Source organism: Amphiprion ocellaris, chromosome 11 (assembly GCF_022539595.1).
Source record: "Amphiprion ocellaris isolate individual 3 ecotype Okinawa chromosome 11, ASM2253959v1, whole genome shotgun sequence".
Taxonomy (NCBI): Eukaryota; Metazoa; Chordata; class Actinopteri; family Pomacentridae; genus Amphiprion; species Amphiprion ocellaris.
In genome coordinates, this window is record NC_072776.1 from 17,914,254 (window position 1) to 17,926,098 (window position 11,845).

General features: G+C 37.5%; 1 long non-coding RNA gene across 2 annotated transcripts; it reads right to left on the minus strand.

Annotated features, from left to right (window-relative positions):
- Positions 1-6,331: 6,331 nt before the first annotated feature.
- On the minus strand, positions 6,332-11,387 carry LOC129349984 (uncharacterized). Of its 2 annotated transcripts, XR_008603167.1 has the most exons (5): positions 11,288-11,387; positions 10,296-10,396; positions 8,378-8,478; positions 6,558-6,903; positions 6,332-6,458 (listed from the first exon to the last, which is right to left on the minus strand). It is a non-coding gene; the product is annotated as an uncharacterized LOC129349984 (long non-coding RNA). The 2 variants fall into 2 exon arrangements; XR_008603166.1 differs by lacking the exon at positions 6,332-6,458 and having other exon boundaries at positions 6,498-6,903.
- Positions 11,388-11,845: the final 458 nt, after the last annotated feature.

Genomic DNA, 11,845 nt, shown 5'->3' on the forward strand with positions numbered 1-11,845 from the left:
CGAAGTGGCCTTCTACCTGGACAGGTTTTGTTGGAGCTCATGCAACAAACATTTTGGGTAACTGCACTTTAATATTGATGGATGACACTGAATTAGAGTCTGTTTTATTGAGACTGAGTTAAGTTGTGTAGCTCTGTCATTAAATAGGAAATTATTTCTCAGAATTCACAGAAGAAAGTCTGAAATGTTTGCTAGGTTAGCATCCCACATGTTCTTTGGCTCAGCTAAAGCTAACTCTCTCCAACTTCTGGATCTTTTGAGTTGCTTGTTGTTAAAATATCTTGCTGTAGGTGCTGAAGCTCAGAAAGTCTGAGATGTTTGTTCAAAATAAGCTCATTCTCAAGTCTTATCTAAACTGTGTCCTCTTTTGTTTGAACTTGCCCTAAACTTAGGAGTTAATGACAGAGCAGCACATCCAGACTCAGTCTCATTTATGTAGAGATTAAACTTCAGTGTCATTCATTGATGTTAAAGTGCAGTTTTTCAAATGTTTGTTGCACATGCTCCCGACCAAACCAGTCCAGGTGGAAGACGATGTGAAGAGAAAGCTCCAGAGGATGAATATCACACATTTACGTTGGATAGATGTCCTTTAATTAGACATTGTCATGCAAATGATGTTCAAATCTTTGAGTGTTTTGTTGATGTTTGTTTCTAAATGTTTTTTGACACTCGGTCCCAAAGATTAAAACCTTCTACAGCTCACAAGCTGCAACAATTCACACATTATCAACTATCTTTCTGACTAGACTAAGATAAAAAGTGAAAAACTGCCTGATTCCTGCATCATGAATGTAAATCTTTTTGGTTTTTATGACAGTAAATTGAATATATTTGAGTTTGACATTTTATAAACCAAAACAAGAAATGAATTACTGGAGAAAACAATCAACAGATTAATGGTCAAAGAAAATGTGTTTTCCAACATATATGGCTGAATTACTCCATTACAAGATACATACAATTTGAATTCAATTTTATTTATATAACGCCAATTACAGGTCAAATTGTCTCAAGACACTTTATTTTTTAATTTTTTTGTCATATTTAAAATATGACAAAGTAAGAAATTTAAACCTCTTGACTAATCCAATTTATTATTTGGTTTTTAAGAGACTAATCAACGACTAAAATAACTTTTTCCATTAAAACTAATAAACATGAGGTCAAATAGAAGGAAGAGTTTTAAATACTGCAGTCCCACGATGACAAGAATAAAGTTTGTCAACAAAAAGTAAATCTGCTGGTGGATTCCATTAAAGTCCTAATAAATGATAAAGTGTGATACTAAAGGTTTGTGGTGCTAAAAATGTCAAAGTAAAGATATCAAGTTGAACATCTGGATGGAGGTTGATAAAAGTTGACCTTCTTTCATTTCTCTGGAGCCGACTCCATGGATTTTATGACGGTGGTTAAAGACCTGCTCTTCTAGTCATCTTCCTTCTAGTCGCTGTAAAAAGTCAGTCCATCCTGACTGACTTCAACACCTCTTCATGACAACTTGTTCTGCCTCCGACCTCGTGGAAACTCCAGAAACTCGGGAAAACCTATCGAGACTCGAAGAACTCGTGGAGACTCGAAGAACTCGTCGGGCGGGGGAAGGTGTGATGGGTGATGGGGGAGTAGAGGGGGGAGGCCGCCACCCACCTCCCCGCCTATTCTCCGCCCTGACTCCACCCAGACTCCGCCTTGGCTCCACCCATGTGGTCACTTCAGAAACTACGATGCCAAAGGGACGACGAATTTACTTCTTTTCATCTGATCTGTAGCTCAGTGAGTTAAGGATTTGCCTATAGAGCAGCAGGTCGCTGGTTCAAGACCAGACCCTTCTTAAAATTTTCTCAAAATCCTGACAAAGACAAAGAAAGAAAAGTGCCAGTGGTGGGTCTTGAACCTGCGACCTTCCAGTTGGTAGTCTGTCTTCTTATCCCCTGAGCTACTCGCTCAGATACTAATTCTTCTGGTTTTTGCACATTTATCATCTATTTTTTTGCCATTTTCGAGTTTTTTTTAATTTGAGTCTTGACTCGACCGTTTTTCTCAGGAGGTTGGACTTCAGCCTTTGTGCTGGAGGGTTGAACCCTCAGTTCCAAGACTTTCCAAAGCCTCCAGACCTCCCGAGTCCTCAGGACCTGAGCTTTCACACAGTCTGAGGGCTGAAATTTTCTAAGTCCCACAGTAGTTCTCTGTTAGATTGAACTTTCAGACAGCCCAAGGACTGATATGTTCTAAGTTCCTGAGTAGTTCTCTGTTAGTTTGAACCTTCAGACAGTCTGAGGACTGAAATTTTAAAAGTTTCTCAGTACTTCTCTGTTAGTTTGAACTTTCTGGTTAACAGAAGCCTTAAAACTTGTGACCATGAGTCTTGATTTCACATTTAGACCATCCATCTGAGTTCTTCTCACACCTTCACCTGTGGGTTTTTTAGAAATCCTCAACAAACTTTGATTCTCTTCACTGAACAGTAACGTTTGTGGAGATCAGAAGGTAACAGTTTGATAAATGCCTTCAACTACTAGTAGACTTTATCTGGAAAGCAGTTTTCTTAAATGAGTTCTTAGTAAATCTATCCACAATCAAACCAAGAACATAGAAAGAGGAAATGTTTGAAGAAACAACTTGATGTTTTCGTTTCAGACTAGAAAACGCTTTTTTACTTTTGATCGTTTTATTGTCTCTTCTGTTTAATTTGATCTTCTAAAGTCTGTCTAAATTTTGTTTAATTTCATAATGACATGTATTGTATCTTGTTGAATTATCTAATTCAATATTTTGTCTGTTTAATATAATTTAATTGTATTTAATGTTTAACTCTATTAAACAGACAAAATATTGAATTAGATAATTCAACAAGATGCAATACATGTCATTATGAAATTAAACAAAATTTTTAAAATACAAATATTAAAAATTACAGATAAAATATTTTCCATAATTAAACATTTAAAAAATACAATTAAACAAGAACATTAAATATTTCAAAAAATGCAAAACATTTAATTAGATTATTAAACCTTTAAAAAGACAAAACATTTAATTGAAAAATTAAATGTTTAATTAGAAAACTACATCTTAAATTTCTTAAATCTTTTTAATAGTTTTATTGTATTATTTTTTCCTTTGATTTAATTGCTTTTTTAATGTAGTTTATTTCTTTAATCTTCTTTCTGTCAAGATTTTAACCCCAACCTTAAAAATGAAATAAACTCTTAAATCACAATGAAAATACTTCTGTTGTCACAATCATGAGTTAGTCAATTATTCAGTTTATCAATTCAGCTTTATTTGTTGAGCACCTTTCACACAGATGACAAAACTAAACAAGCAAAGAGAAAAAAAAATGCTAAAACTATGATTAAAACTCAAAAACATTTTTTAAAAAAAGATTTAACATGGTAATAAAATATGTTGTGTCCAGGGGATGGAGGGAGTTTATTGAAGTCTTCTTGGGCTCACATGGTAAATCATTTAAAATATAAACTTGATATTCAGTCTAAGTAAACTGCAGAGCGACAGAAGAACCAACAATATCTCCTGTTTTCTCCTTTAATGAGTCGACTCTTCTTGTGCTTTCAGACCAAAGAACTACAGACTCTTCACAACCTGCTCAAACTCTTGGTACAGGACCTCACCACACGGGTCAAGAAGGTTTCTGTCTCATTTCTACTCTGAAGCTCACCTTCTCCTGCTCAAACTGCTGCCAAATGTTTGTGCTGCTCTAAAGTCTGGTCTCCAGAACTTCCTAAAAACTCTCAAAGTCTCTTCTGCTGCAGGTTGCTTTATAGAACTGTTGCAGAAAACCTCACTAAACCACATGGAGGGGCCTCAAGATAGTCGTCCAAATGAAACCATACAAAAACCAAACTAGTACAACCCAAACGCTAAAGTCTCCTGCAGCCTACCAGAGAACCTCTGAGAACAGAGAATCAGGACAGGAACTCTTACCTTCTGGACAACCAACCTTGGTCCACAAACAAGAATACAGAATGTGTCTGACCAAAAACCTCTAAAGACTCACTACAGCCAAGATAAAGACGCAACTCAGCTGCACCAAATCCACTAATCACTGCACACATTAGCACCATGTGCTAACTTTGGCTAAAGAACCTCATTTACCAAGACAACTATCCAGTACAAAGCCCTAAAACACACCAAGAAACACATTAAAGACGATTTTACTGCTGGAAGCTGCAAGCCAACGCCTAAAGAACAAACGAGAGCAACGGAGCCAAACCCGGTTCAGGGGTGAAGAGAACCAGAGGAAATGTTTGTCTGCAGCTAAATAAAGCAGGAAGACACTGAGCTGCTCAGGTGTTCCTGATAACACCAAGCAGCCACCTGGACAGCCAATAGGAACACAGCTTACTGGAAGTCCAGAGGGCTGGGTTAGTGAAGGAAATTTAATTTAAAGTTGAAGCAGAAAGTTAATAAAGAAAGTTGAAAACCACCTTCTGATCCCTGAAATCTCTGAGTTTTCACACAAAGAACACCTGAACATGTCAAACTGGTTCCATAGTAGAACCATCATTGTAAAAACGTCATAGTATGGTGTGTTGCTCAAAAAACATTAGGACCCGGCTGTCAGGGGACAAACATGTAAGAAACATGAGAACAGAGAGAACCCAACCAGTAGGTCACAGTTTATCATCCCCCAGTCATCTCCTGAAGTCCATATGGTGAGAGACATCAGTATCTGGTTGTTAATTTACCAGAGGATGCTTATAATCATGCTGATGTGGTCTGTACTCTACAGTATTTTAGTAACTCAATAAATGCCTAAGTTGTTTTTTTTTTAATGCTTTTTAGTTTTTAATAAACATTTAAGAGCCTATATGTAATCAATAAATGGCCTTTGCCCATTTTAAGAAAAATTCACTCAGAACTCTGATATGTTAACAGTACTAAATAAATCAATGAATATATGCATACACACAAAAATAAGTTAATACATTAACTGTGTTAAGATAAGATTCAGATTTTTTAAAAAGTTGTTTATGTTTTTGCAGAATCCAGTATTGCTCACTGGTTGGTCATTACATTTTATTAGTTTGATTTCACTGTTTAAAATGATGCCACCTCTTTTCAGACAGAACCTGTGATAACAAAACAATACAAAATTTTTAGTTCCGTGTTAATAAAGCACTTAAAGCTTTAAGTATGGCTAAATGCTTTTTTCAAAATTAAATATATCACTCCTTAGGTGGTAGTGGCCCCAAGTTCAGTAAAGTTGGAAAGATATTCACAGATTCGGGCTTCCAGCATCAATAACTCATCAGATATAGGTTGTCAAAACATAAACGGTGCCTCTTTCCCATTGTTGCAAGGCAGACAATGTGCTACAAGCCCAGTTTTATCAAAAGTAGCTGTCTTTCAAGCTACAGGAATAACATTGGTGTCTATGGAGTGAACAGGGTCCGTCTGCAATTTGCAAAACCGCTGCAACAGTAAAGAGAGACAAATATTCAATAACTTCACTCTTATACATTGTAGTGTCACTAAAATCACTGCAGCCTTCAACTGGCTCCTGTTGACAAAGTGTTTTAACAGAAATGTAAATGCTGTAATTTGATTCTTTTAATGAACCATGTAACTTGAATGGATGTGATGCTGGTGTGACCACAGTGCACACGTCTGATGTTGCTCACAGTGGTCCAAGGGACGCTCAGGGAGTTTGTGTGTTTGCTCACACTCAGGAAAAATTACATGGAACATTGGTTTGGAGTAATATTCTACTGTAAAATCTTCCAGTGTAAACCTAAAAGGTTGATCTGATGGTATATTCTACCCAACATCCTGGAACATTTACCTAAAAGGTTGGTTTAATGGTATATTCCCAGAAGAACCCTTGAACATCAGGCTTATTGGTATATTCCACCCAAAATACTTGTACATATACCAAGAAGTCAGTTTAAAGGAAATGTAGACCTAAAAGGATTGTTTAAAGGAATATTTAAACAATTACTTTCATTATTTAATAATCTGTTATCAGTCAGAACCCTGGCAAACTTATTTTCATCAGTTTTTTAGTGGAAGTCACAAATAAAGGAGCTCTTGGTTTTTATCGGCGTTACTGAGTGAAAAGCTGCTGTTTCAACACAGACATGTTCACATACATCCACAAACCTCTCAGCACTCAAACACCCACAGAGAGGCAGCCGGCTGGACCGAGGCTCGGTGGTGTCCTCAGACCCACGAGTCGGGGAGTCGGTGAACTTGTTGGTCCGGTTTGAAGGCCTCCATGTGGTCCAGTAGAAGTCCACGTAGTCGGTGTTGGCCTTGAACCACAGCAACTGGCCACCATCAGGTGGACCAGCTCATCCTCATAGGACTCCTCCTGTAGCCTTGAGGGAACCACAGGAACATTCAGTAGCTGTTGGAGCTCTTCCTGTCAGGCTCGTGGTAGAACGGCTCTGAAGAATCTTGTACTTGTCTTATCTGGAACAATCTAACAGCCTAAACTGTTAACAGCGGTGTAAAGAAGCAAACACAGGCATAGATTAGGACTCAAACTAGATTTATTTTAGAAAACAAATCAGCTTAGAGGCATTTGTTCACACATGTGGCTGAATAGGAGGCCGTCCAATCAGATTTGAGGTCTTCACTCTGTAGGTTGGTTGTTGGGTGAGACTCTTGGACCTCCATCAGCTGACGTGGATGTTTGATGGTCTTCCTCTCTAGTGCCAGATGATTCATCCATGAATTCAGCAGCTACAGACTGAAATGAAGCTCATGCTGCCGTTATTGAATTCCTGTTCCAGATCAAATGTTCAGAGCTCACCTTGAATGCATGTCGTCTGCTGTCTGATAGTTTTTCTCATTGTAGTCTTCAATAAAGTCTTTTTCCTCATGTCAGGATGTGGTGAGACTCTTTCTCAGTCTCTGCAGACGTCCCTCATTGTGCATCTCCAGAGAAGAAACAGAAAAACTGATCACTGCTTCAGCATCACAAACGCTCTCCAGCACTGAGAGTGTTTTAGGAATTCATTCATTGTGTTGTGAACTTTGAAGGAGCAGAAACTTTACAGCTGCCAAAGATATGAGCTCCAATTCTGGATGTTTTAGGAAATCAAGTTCATCAAATGAACACTTGATTTTTGCTGATAACTCTCATTAAATTACTGAAGAAATCTAACATAAAAACCTGTAAACTCTCAGGCAGCTTTTGTTAAAGTTTGTCTATAATTCTATCATGTTCTGGAACCAGGACTCTGCAGAAGTTCCTTCAATCAGATACTTGTGTGTTTCTATTTAAGGCCTCAGGTTTGAACCTACAGCAGAGGATTAGAAAGGAGTGATTTTAATATTTAAATCAGTCCAGTAAATGTTTGGTGTGAAAATTATTAAAATTTTGATTTAGATAGATTTGTGTCAAATAATATTGTAGAGTCTCACTTAAATATATCCAAATGAGTTCAGTGTATTTACATTTTATAGAATATTTGATTTCTTAGTCTCAATACTGTAGGGTCTGACCCTAAATATTATAATAATGATGTCAATTTAAATAATATTTTAGTGCAGAGTCATAAACTTTAATCAGCTAAACTTACATAATAAATATCACTGCACAATCTTAACCTGAACATTCATATTATTGAGGTAAATTTACATAAATCATGATATTCTAGAGTCTTAACTGGAATATTTCTAACATTAATCTTTTTGTATTGTGCTGATAAACAACAATAACCCGACTTTCAGATAATATTTGTTGTCTGTGACTGTGAGACTAAATTCCTCCACATTCTGGAACTGGACTGCATTTCCCAAAATGGAAACATGGACAGAATTTAACACTCATGTATCCATGGCAACGCTAACGTTTCTGCTTCTTACCAAAGTTCACAACACAAGTAAAGATTTTAATGTAAAACTTCAGGGATGACTGCTAACCATAAGTATTCTGATCAATACTTCATGATCAATATCAGGACAGATGTTACAACTCCAGCTGTTGCATTAGACTGCAGTTATTCACAGAGAAATTAAAACATCACATTCCTCATAAAAACTAGATGGGACTTTCATTAAATAAAGTGTTGGTGAATAAACAGTGTAAAAAGTGCGAAGCAGCTCCATTAAATCAGGAGATGTGAGACTTCCACAGCATGGATCACCATCTGCTGTGTTGATTCATAGCTGAATGTCAGAATGAACTGAGCTAGAAAAGCTGCTTTGAGCTGCAACATTACGGTCTGACAATCCAACACCATCACAGTTTTCATCTGGAAGGATTTACTTCTAAGTTCTAATTCAAGTTTCAGTTGGAGCACATTGCATTCACAAAGAAAAACAGTGAAACCTTCATAGCAACATTTAATAAACCTAAAGCTTCCCTGTTGGCACATTGGTGGAGTTTGTTCCTGAGCATCTGAACCTTAAATCCAGTGAGACGACCATCTTCAGTCAAGGCCAGTCAGAGAACTTCAAGACCTTCCATCAGCTGGACCAGATGTGGCATCATCTCCCTCTGAACATCTGGATGACAGGAGAAAAGACAGAAATACAATTTACTCACTTTCATCATTTTATAAAAGTAGCATGAACTCTATTAAAACTTGACAATATCAGTAATGGAAGTAAATGTTTTTATCTCGTGTTGAAGCTAAATTTAAAGTCAATTTTAATGACAGTTTATCCTGAGAGGAGTGAGAATGGAGCTTTTCTTTCCTTTTTAGAATATTCCCTCAAAATATTCTGTTTATTATTGGCTTTAGAAGCATTTTTCTTTATTTATTTTTAGATACCTCAGACTGATACACTTTGCTGGTTTGCAGATAATTTCATGTACAATGGCAATAAAGATCTTCTATTATAACATATTTTGCTAAAACAAGAACTGCAAACCTTCTCAACCATCTCTCAGGCTGCAAAATTCCAACTGTGACCAAGAATTATCTGATGTACTTCTTATAATCTTTACTGAACCATCCCTGGAATTAATAAAAATCTGTATATGGATATGATTTTCTCTGATGGGACCACTATGGAAGCCGTAGTAACAATTAACTATCCTTTGAAGGGAAAGATTGGGTCTTCTTCAGGGGGATAAAAAAAAAAGCTCTCCCTTAAAAAAAACTGCATACAATAAAGTAAATCTCTTCTGCACTGCACACATACTACACTTTTGTATAACTCTGGATGTCAGAGTAAAGGCAGACAGATCCATCGATCAGCCACAACATTCTGACCACTGACAGCTGAAGAGAACAACATCCATCATCTTGTTCTAATGCAACGTTCTGCTGGGAAACCTTGACATTCATGTGGACGTTTGACATGTACCACCACCTAAACACTGTAGGACAAACAACCCCCTAGTCTCCATGGCAACAGCAGTCCTTGATGCCAGCTGCCACCCTCAGCAGAACAAATTAAAACTGCTCAGGAGTGGTCCGAGGAACACGACAGAGCTAAGCTGTTCACCTGGGTTCCACACTCCCCACATCCAGATCTGATTGAGCATCTGTGGGATGGTCCAGGATCAGCCTGGTCTAGTAGGACCCACCCTGCAACCCACAGGATCCACAGAATCCACAGGACATCCCCAGAGGTCCTGATGAACCACTGGGTCAGAGGAGTTTTAGCAGCATAAAAGGACCAACACAGTATTAGTCAGGTGGTCAGAATGTTATACTGTTATATTGTCATGCTGATTATATGATCAGTAAATGTTACCATCAATTATAACGTCCACATTGATCAGGAAAAAAACAAAAACTATCAGTTCATTCAGAAACTGTGGGGTTAAACCTAAAAACACAGACCTCAACAGCAGTTTGTTTCAAAGCAGAACACCAGCCGGTTTTCACTAAAGAAGCTTTCAAAACAACAAAAAATGACAGTTTTGTTCTCATTAAGTTCAGAGTGAGCCAAAATAATGTACACACATCAGGAAAAGAAAAACTTTTATAAATATTTCATTTGTATAAGTACTTCTACACATATAGATACCTCTTTCTAAGTTTGATCAAATCACGATAACTCTGTGTCCTGTTCTACGATGTTTTCCCAACAGATGGCGCTACCCTCATGAATGGAGCATCAACAAGTGATGTCTACAACACAACAGAAATGTCTGGAAGCCAGTGGCCTCCACTTTGAGCACCTCTTGTAATTGTAGAGGCCAAAGATAACTTTTATTAATCTCGTGATGTCTGAATAAATTTGGTATTGAAATATTTATGCAAGTTTTTCTTTTCCTGATGTGTGTAAACATTATTTTGGCTGACTCTGTATAATGGGTTTCTGACAGGTCACCAGGCAACAACTTTTTATAATAATGACAAACATACCTGCATTCTACAGGAGTGATTTTCCTCATGTGCAGGTAAAGATGTGTGAGGAGCTTAGAGATGACAGGAGCAGGAGTCATCCTCACTAATTCAGCTTCCACCTAGAAACAGAAAGACCACAAACAAACACACTGATATGCTCTCAAACATTCAACCTCACAGCCTCAAAATATCTGTTTAGGAAGTGTTGTGTTTCTAAATTCTACTGAAAGCATTGACAGACATTCTCTTACAAGGTTGTGTAAAAAGCAGCCTGTCCTCTGAGCTACTGAGAAATTTTCCTGAACAAAGTTTCTACATGTAAATCAGCTCAACAGAAACTAAAGCCTCAGTCAGAGATAACAGATATAGCAAATTATAAACAACTTTCTTTGTTAACGCAGACTTTCTGCTTCAACCTCCCATAAAAAGGGGAGTTTAACTCGTCAGGTGACTGAAAATGAACGGCTTGTGCAGTTCTCGATCCAAAAGTAGGATGTTTCAACTCATGTTTTACTACAAATACAATTAATAAATACAATGGCTGGTTGTTAGTTTAGTCACTATTAATGTCATTTTATATACTGGATTGAACTTGAGAAGTGGAAGTGAGAAGGAATTTAATGAAATTATGGAGATTCAGAGAGGTAATGTTGCGCAATATTAAGCGTGGTTTAATTCAAAGCAGCTGAATGTTAAACTTCAGTGCAGCTGAACAGGTTTCAGTTAACCTTAAAGTAAAATAACTTTTTTAAAAGCTAAAAAACACAGCAGAGAAATACAGGTTGAGAAGGTCTTTCTAATAATGACGGACAACTGTGGCAGCAACTAACACAGGTGTTCAGCGGTAAGTTAGCCACCTGTGTTAATTAGCCCGCTAGCTAACTTAGCCGCTTAGCTAGCTAACGCGTCCGGACCAACTGCTCAAACACGACAAAACACAACTCTTCACAAGTCGCTGACTTAACGTACAACAAAACAACGCTACTGGTTAGAAGTATTTATCTTCTTACCGTGTTTTACTCCAAAAACAAGGTCAACAGCAGCCAGAGATGCTACCAGACGTGCCGACCATACATATACATAGACTAGATACGCTAGCGCGCTGTCTTCTATAGATCTATGGTCTGACCAATCACTGCTCTCTGGCTCCGAATGTTGTTGTCGTTTGGCTCCACACTTGCTGATGACCACTTCCGGTCTCAGAAAATGAAAAAACGGACTCTTTTTCGTTTCTGTCTCTTACTGATTTTACTTTCTTGTTATTCTAAATATGAAACGAAAATCAAAGCATTAAAAAAATCGTATATCCCTTTTTGATCATGAAAAGGAAAAACGCCTTATATTTCAATTTTAATTTTTGTATTTTAAAACGAAAATCAAATAACCACTCGTTTTTTGTTTTTCAGTTCCCGTTTCAGTACAGAAAATCCAATTACCAGATCCGTACGGACCCATCACACACACCTTTGACACACTTCCACACATTAGTTGAGGAGCCGCGAAAACCTGGTCGCGCCAAACTATTTTACATCTGGCGAAGCTCTCCAGCAAACTACAGCGTCGGATGA